This window comes from Epinephelus moara, chromosome 14, assembly GCF_006386435.1.
Source record: "Epinephelus moara isolate mb chromosome 14, YSFRI_EMoa_1.0, whole genome shotgun sequence".
NCBI classification, from domain to species: Eukaryota; Metazoa; Chordata; class Actinopteri; order Perciformes; family Serranidae; genus Epinephelus; species Epinephelus moara.
The window spans coordinates 25426262-25434568 of NC_065519.1; positions in this window are offsets into that span (position 1 = coordinate 25426262).

Here is an 8307-nt window from a genome sequence, read left to right on the forward strand (position 1 = left end):
CATGTTTTACGTTCGCTTTTGTTAAAGCTGATTAAAGGTGAAGGAAATGATTGTCTGAAGGGGTTTAGTGGTTAGCTCAGTTTATCTCAGATTTTCATGGTCAGTGTGTCCAACATCACAAATTTGTTTGTGTCTATTTTCTTTCTTTTTTTTTTGCTTACAGCTACAGGCCAGGGAAAGTCACACAGCGAAATAGGAGACTGCTGCACAGGAAGGACACACTTTTATTAAATCTACCACAATGTGGTGGACGATGTTTTTGTCCCACAGATATTCCCCAGTCTGTCTGCTCCTAAATAACTGAATCCAATCCTCTGTGGTGAAGAAAAGCATAAAAGACCCAAACATTGCTCGTTTTCACTCACTCTAGACAAGAGAGGCAGGTGAATGCCAAAAGAGAAAAGAAAATATCTCTTTGAGCCTTGTGGGTTTTTCGCATGAATGTTAGTGCTCTGATCCTGTTTAAACTGCAACGGTTTCATCAGAATTACAGCACTGGAAACAGGTGGCAGTTGTTTGTGATCAAAGATAAGTGTTGTTTGTTGTTGGTCCTGTTACCCCTCCATTGATTCATGTCAGATGTTCGGATCAGATTCTCATGTCATGATGTCATTGTAATATTTTGATTTACAATCCAATCCAATGTGCTGTGATCCCACGTTGTCAAATAGGCCTACCGATACTCCCAGGTTGCAGAAAATGGTCTCTTGTGCCTTTGCCGTGTGATACTGATGAGAAAAGCACCCTTTAGCATCTCTGAGACATACCTTTAAAGTCTGTTTCACAAGCAAGGACCACGCAAAAACAATATGTCATTTAAACGTTTAATTGTAATTTGGGAGGTGTACTGGTTAATGGATGTAAGTAGGGGGTAACGGTGGAAGAGGGATGTCTTCTGGATGTACTGGAGTTCGGGGAGAGGGAGACTCAGTGTGGGGGTTCCGTCTCAGTGTTTTTCCACCCCCCAGACGGTACCTAGAATGAGAAATGGGCGAGGAGTGCACCAGACTGAATAAGAAGAGATGAGGGGAGAAGGGAAGAGAGGATGAAGAAATGTTGGTAGGTATGAGGTAGGGAGGATGATGGATGAAGGGAAGGGAAAGGGAGGGTGGGTCTAGAAATCTGAGACAAACAGAGCAGGATGAGTTGACCAGGTATAAGTAGGCTTGGCAGGTAATCAGAGGTGTGGTCGAGGCATGGCCCTGCTCCTGAACCTAAGTTAACAAATTAACTTTATATATTTCGTCTCTTATTGTTATGTCAGTTGCTCTGAGCGTCAAATATTGACACAAATGTATTTACACTGGAGTGAGCTGGAAACCTGGTGCGTCTCAATGAGACGCCAAAGAGGCGCCTCTAGCATTAGTATCACAGGCTGAGTGGCATGACAAAGTGTTGGTATTTGAAAACTTAGGAATGAGACTGAGCACATAAATTACTTCTAAAACTGCTCAGTTCTTTCATTTTAAATAGATATATTGTACATGTTCATAGTGTTTTCCTCATATTTTTATTGCATTTATTTCTACATTTATTTTTCTTAACTTTACTTTTACTAGTTTATTTTCATGCACCAATCCAACAAAGGAAATCCCTGGTATATGAAGACCTACTTGGCAGTAAACCGGATTCTGAATTTGACAGTCTGTTTACTTAATGGCACGACACGCAGACTTTGAAATTTTCAACTTTGGCAACCCCTATCAAAAGAGACACTGGTAGACAGTGATGCACTCTGTACTTCCCCTCACCGGCACCGAGGATGAATTTGCAAAAAGCTAAATTTAGAATAAACTGATTTTCACCAGGATTGCTTCAAGAAAAACATATCCCATCAGAATATTTTGATTTTGATTATACAGACAGTGGGTTTAAGTATTTTTGCTCCATACAGTATGAGTACCTAATGCAAGCCATTAATCTGAGAACATTCTTGTGCAACTAAACTATAAAGCAGTTACAGATGGAAAGCATTTACATAATAATTATGATAATAATATCCTGCAGCTGGCATTTCATCCTGTTTATTTTCAGTGATATTAAAAGAGAAACCTTCATTATAAATCTTAATGTCAGTCTGGCGACGCTTGTGATGTATTTTGAGACGGTCAGCTTGTTTTCTGAGGCTGTAGTCTGTGTAATGTTAATATGCAGACATTTCATTTGTGTCATTGCTAGTAGGGGTCTGTTGAGTAGTTTCCATGTGTTTTGCAAATGTTTTTATGAAATGTTTTTCCCTTTTGCAATGCTTGTGCTACACATGGATGGATTATGAGACATCAGCCTCTAGGTACGGATGTGCAAAAGGCCCCGCCACCTCTCCCACATACTGTAGGAGCAAGGCGCACAGACTTTGTTGTTTTGCATCTCTTTGTTGTCATTATGCGCCTTCTTGTGGTTCTGCGTCTCTTTGAGGTCATTTCGTGTCTTTTCTGGTTGTTTTCTGTCACTACATTGGTATTTTGTGTGTCTTTGTAGTTCCTTTGCATCTCTTTGTGGTCATTTTGAGTCCTTCTTCTGGTTGGTACATGTTACAGTGATTTATGCGATATTTTGTAGGTGAAGGTCCGGAAGGGCCTGACACTTTAGGCCCTGGGGCCTGTGCTTGGTAAGCCTGTTCAGTAATCCACTTATGGTGCCACATGAATTCAAGCAGCAACTATCTGGCCTCTTTTTCCAGCTACGTTGCCTTGTGTTGCCTTGAAACTTAAAATGCTTAAGTTACTGGCAGGCCTCTGTTACAGTTCACAACAGTTTCTGCCAAACAAACAAACAAACAAAATAAACCACTTATGAAAGAAGAAAATGTTTAAATCAACACCACTGACACTTTAAAACAGAGTTAGCTTTTGCAGGATTACTGTAATATAAAGGGGTAATTGTTATTTTGTCCAACACGTGTTCATCGAACAGTAACAAGAACAAAAGATCCTCTCTTTGCTAAAAGATAAACAACAACATGCCTTATTATTCCATTCACTCCACTTTGGGTTAGCTGTGTGGCTTCAGTAAATCTTGGAAGGACGGGGTGCATGCAGCCCGGTGGCGTGACCACCCTGTCGGACAGATTAGCATGCTCATAGCCAGGAGCAGTCTGGCAGTAATTCAGACTGTCAGCTGTGGCCAGGGCACATCTTTTTGCTAATGCTGGAGGATTATCAGTGACTTATGGACGAACACAGGAAAAAAAAAAAAAAAAAAAGAAGTCACAACTGCCTCTGCAGCTCCATAATTCATCTGTAATTGTTACAGCCGCGATGACTATCGCTAATAGCTACAGCTGTTGTTAACATGGTGTCTGCAAGATGATGTCATGGTTGAAACAAAGCTTACTTCATGTCTGCCACTGAGAAGTTATGGTTTTAATAATGAGAAAAGTTGCGAATTTAAACAGGTTTTAAAAAGGATATGACGTGGGTATGAGGAGAATTATCTGTAGTAAACCTTTAGAGATTTTTTATATATCTCTGCTTTGTCAGAATGTACTGGAAAGGAAAAAATGACGAGAAATGAAGACAAAGGGGAAGATGACAGCGTGGTGACGGCACCAGCTTCATACACAATATCACACGTGCCATTCCACCACGATGCCTCATTGCAGTAACATTTTAAAAAGACATTTAATCTTGACTTAATAGAGCAGGATTAAATGCAGTAGCCGCATAAGTCTCTGTCTCTCCAGCTCGCAGGCTTCCTCCTCTCAACTCTCAAACACATGTGTTGTGAATTAGCCTGCTGGCAACCGTCATAATCTGGAGTCTTCCTCCGATGGACGCGGCCCAGGCAGACTTTTACTCATCCCCCTTGCTGACAGATCTTAGTGGAAAGTCTGTGTCCAGTTATGCTATAAAAACACTCAAAGTCCAAACTTGACCAGAGAGAGAAACAGGTCAGCAGCAATGATACCACCGTGACATCAGGACATGGTTATTAACGCTGTTACTGTACATCAGTGGTTGAGGGGAAGAGAGCTCTCTGAATCAACTCTTTACGGGATACACAAATATCTCACTTCACACAGGCCGTCTCATCTCACACAGTCTAACTCTGATGTCCATTAAACTAACCTGTTGCCGGTATCAGCACTAGTCACAGCTATTCTATGTCCTTGTTAGTTTTATTGTAACTTCTGCCTGATCTGCATGTCAGAGCACCTCATTAATAAGAGCTCCTTGTAGCATATGTTTCCAATTACTCTAGTTATCTGCTGGCCACCGTGGTGCCTGATGGGGTGTCTTTGAAAATCCGGTGACAGCTTTATCACCATGTTGCGAGATGCGCAAATGAGTAGGTGAGTGATGACTCATGTTAAAGCACATGTGGACCCAATGTTGTTTCAAATTCTCTTTGCAGGCTCCGGAAGATTATAGCTCCTGACACCTGCTCCTGCTGGTTCAGTGTTTTTAAAGTGCAGCTTGCCAGAATTCATCCAATTTACCCAGAGTTACTGTTTGTTTACCAGCTGACTGGGGCATTTATATCTTTTACACTCAAGAGGCAGCATATCACAGATTCAGAGTTTGATTCAGGTTGTCTGCACACAGCTCTCAACATGGAGGTGGCTGACACAGTGGCTAGCAGCTAACAGTGCTAATGGCGCAAACAGTGCTAACAAAGGCATCAGTGCTGACCGAGCTAACAGTGTTAGCTTCATTACACTTTTGTGACAGCACTGTCCTGCCACTATGGGTCAAGAAGGCGTTATCAGTGGTAACCGCCATATGAGCACATTGCAGAGCGTTGGAAATTAGCTAGCCAGTGGGATACACAGACAGGCACTCACATGCACTACAATGCACATGCAGCTGGACTGGCTACGTCAACAATAAAGAGAGACAGTCAGATTACAACACACACGTAAAGAGGGCGTGACTGCTTTTCTGCTCAGGACACCATTACTCTACTACATCTTTGCTGCTGAATTAATGCTGTGAATATTGCATACAGCTTCATTAATAAATCACCATAATGATTAGCACCAATTATATACAACTAGGATCTTTAAACAATGAAATATTTTGCCTCTCATAAATAAGACGTGAGTTCAGATGGAGGCACGATCAGATACTATCTGAGCTGGCGATAGGTCTGGAGGAGGAGAGGAAGAAGTCTCTTATGAACATCAGGACAAAAGGGCCCCGCTTGATCACATTTGTTAAAGCAGGAGAAAGCTCCAGGGGGACATCACCTGGCACGGGGAATCTCGCAACAGCTGCTGACTGGGACATGAGAGTTGACCTCAAGAAACAACTTAAGTTTCCAGAGGAGATTATCATCTCAACCCTCAGACCAGACATAGTTCTATGGTCCAGAGCAACAAAACAAGTGGTGCTCCTCGAGCTGACTGTGCCATGGGAGGAGAGGATGGAGGAGGCCCATGAGAGGAAGCTTGGGAAGTACCAGGCTCTCATCCACGAATGCCAACAGGTGGGATGGCGGGCATGGAACTTCCCAGTGGAGGTAGGTTTGCCGAGGACAGTTGCTGTGGAGCGTCCTGTCCAGGCTTGGAATCAGAGGTTCCATCAGAAGAAGGCTTGTGGCTAGCATCACCAGACACGCAGAGGCAGCATCCAGATGGCAATGGCTGAAGCACAACGAGCGCTGGATTAACCCACTCAGTAGAGAGGAGACATCATAGACCATTGTGGTTGTGGATCCTGAGGGGCCGAGGGGGCTGCCCCAGGATGCTGGGGCGTGCCGCCAAGCCCTCCAGAGGTGTTGTTAACTTAAACTGGTGAAACACCGGTGAAGGGGGGTGCTCACCTGAAGACCCACAGAAAGCACCTAGGGCTCACACCACGGCTATTTCTATTGGACTTGTGAAGGTGCGATTGCTAGCCATCATTCTCATGTAAGAGGCAGGGAGTCTCCCTGTCCTTGAGTTGATAGCGATGAACTCATCGTTTTTACAGACAGACACTTTCAGCCAATCAGTGACATTCATGCCAACTTATCTGTAACTGTAGCAGCCCCCTTGGTCCAATTAGGGTGGGACTGAAAGAATGGGCACAGCAATTAAATACATAACTAGTTTGAATGAAGTAGTGAGAAATATTGCGCTATAGATGAATTTAAAAACAAAAAAGGAAAAAGCATGACCTTGATAAGTCAATGATTGTGTTCACACTGATGTAATTATTCATCAAAAACTGTATTAACCAGTTTTTTTTTTATTTTAATTACACACAGTAATTCTCACTAGGATTACTGCCTTGCGTTTGTATACCTCCATGAAGCAGTCATGTTGCAGTTGCAGTTTACATCCATATCTGACTGGACTCATAGGTAGCCATGGCAGTAGACAGGAAGCAACAAGCTCTAAAACATGGATGCTTCACACACATCTTCAACCCGACAGCGCATGAGATCTATACAATCAGCAAAGTTTCAAGATGGACACCCAAGATTAGTGTCACAAATTCAGTATCTGACCAACTGTCTGTGTTAAATAATGGTGAGAAAAGTGTTTTTGTAGAATGTTATGATATCACAGTGAAGTTGACCTTTGACCTTTTGGATATGAAATGTTTTGTAAGGTCACACTGACCTTGGAAATATTCTGAAAAGGTTTTTTTGAGGTATCACGTTCACGAGAATGAAACAGATGAGGTCACAGTAACCTTGACCTTTGACCACCAAAATCTAATCAGTTCATCCTTGAGTCCAAATGAATGCTTTTGCTATATTTGAAGAAATTCCCTACAGGCGTTTTTGAGATATCATGTTCGTGAGATCGGGTTGGACAGACAGTTGTTCCTACATATGGAAAACCAGAAAAAACAATCTTAAAATCATCTCTCTTGTTTATGACCAGAGGCTTGTTGGCAAGGCCCTCAAACACCCACTGCTCCGCACAACTACAGTCTGACCTGTTCACCACTTCATAGCTAAAAAAGCACGTCCTGTCCGTGTAACTAACCTCAGGGTAAAAGTTAAGGTGCTTAACTTCATCCTGCTTCCCTTTCTTGTGCTAACTGTATTACACTCACAACGGCCTTTTAGTCTGTCCCAGTTAAACACTACATGAAAATACCTCAAACAGGTCAAATGACAGACAGAAGTTTGTGAGCATCCCAGACGTCTCCTTCGCTGCTTCCCTCGATGGCTGTATCACTGAATATGAATCCTGGCAATCACAGGGAGCAGTATGGTAATTTCATTTCTGAATCTTATGGCAAACCGCAATGCAGAAACTATCTGTGCTTGTCTGCATTTCTCCCGTTACATGATGGTTGCTTGATGTCTACATGAACATGTGGCAACACTTAGAGATCTTTTTCCACTGGTGCGAGAATCTGTCATGCATTTCTTTCTTTCCACTTCATGGAGTTCAAGGCCCCAGGGTTTACCAAACATTATGGAAATGTAAACCTGTCCATTCTGAATAAGACTTGTTTACAAAGACGCTGTAATTGTAGCATGGCTTTAGTCAAGCAGACTGTAGTGTCCTAGCAGGATCCCCTCACATTTCTGTGATGTGTAAAGATATTATTTAACTTGATGTATCGATATCTTCATGGTTGATACTTAAAGCATTAGTAGTGTTTAGTGGGTATTTATCTCTTTGGTCATGGGGAGAGTATCCAGTGAGTCATTTGTAATGTCATCATGCCATTTCCTTCACCAAGGCCATTATGTTTTATATCAGGAAACCTGAAAGCGCACCGTGGCCACTAGATTTTAAAGTCTGTTTCACTAACAAAGACCACGCCAACAAGGTTATAGATTGCAATTAGTTCATTACATTTAATGGGTGATGGGGATGAGGGTTGAGGGATGTGGGATGAGGGATGGAAGGATGAGGGGATGTAGGGACAGGGAGGGAAGGAAGGTGGATGGGAGAACTTAGGGTCGCAGACTAATGGAGGGTGAAATCTGACGTATGTGAGAACGGAGTCAAAGGGGAGGGAAACAGATAAGGTGTGCTTAAATACGTTCATGTGGAAATGGATGAGATTGAGGCGTGGTCTTTGTTCCCGAACCTAGTTATAGAACTTCATTTCACTAAAAAAAAAAGACCACGCCAATAGGGTTATAGATTGTAATTAGTTTATTACATATAATGGATAATGGGGATCAGAGTTGAGGGAAGTAGGGAAGAGGATCCAGGGATGTAGGATGAAGGGGTGGGGGTCAAGGTCAATGGTTAGTTTAGTTTGACACAATAAAAAATGCAGCATAAGAATTGCTGCTCTGGTTCCCAATAACAAAAATGAAGAAATTGCAAACTTTGGTTTCTTATTGTACAAATAATATTACCAATTAATCAGATGTGCATAGACAAATACTAGTACAGTTAACATTTTG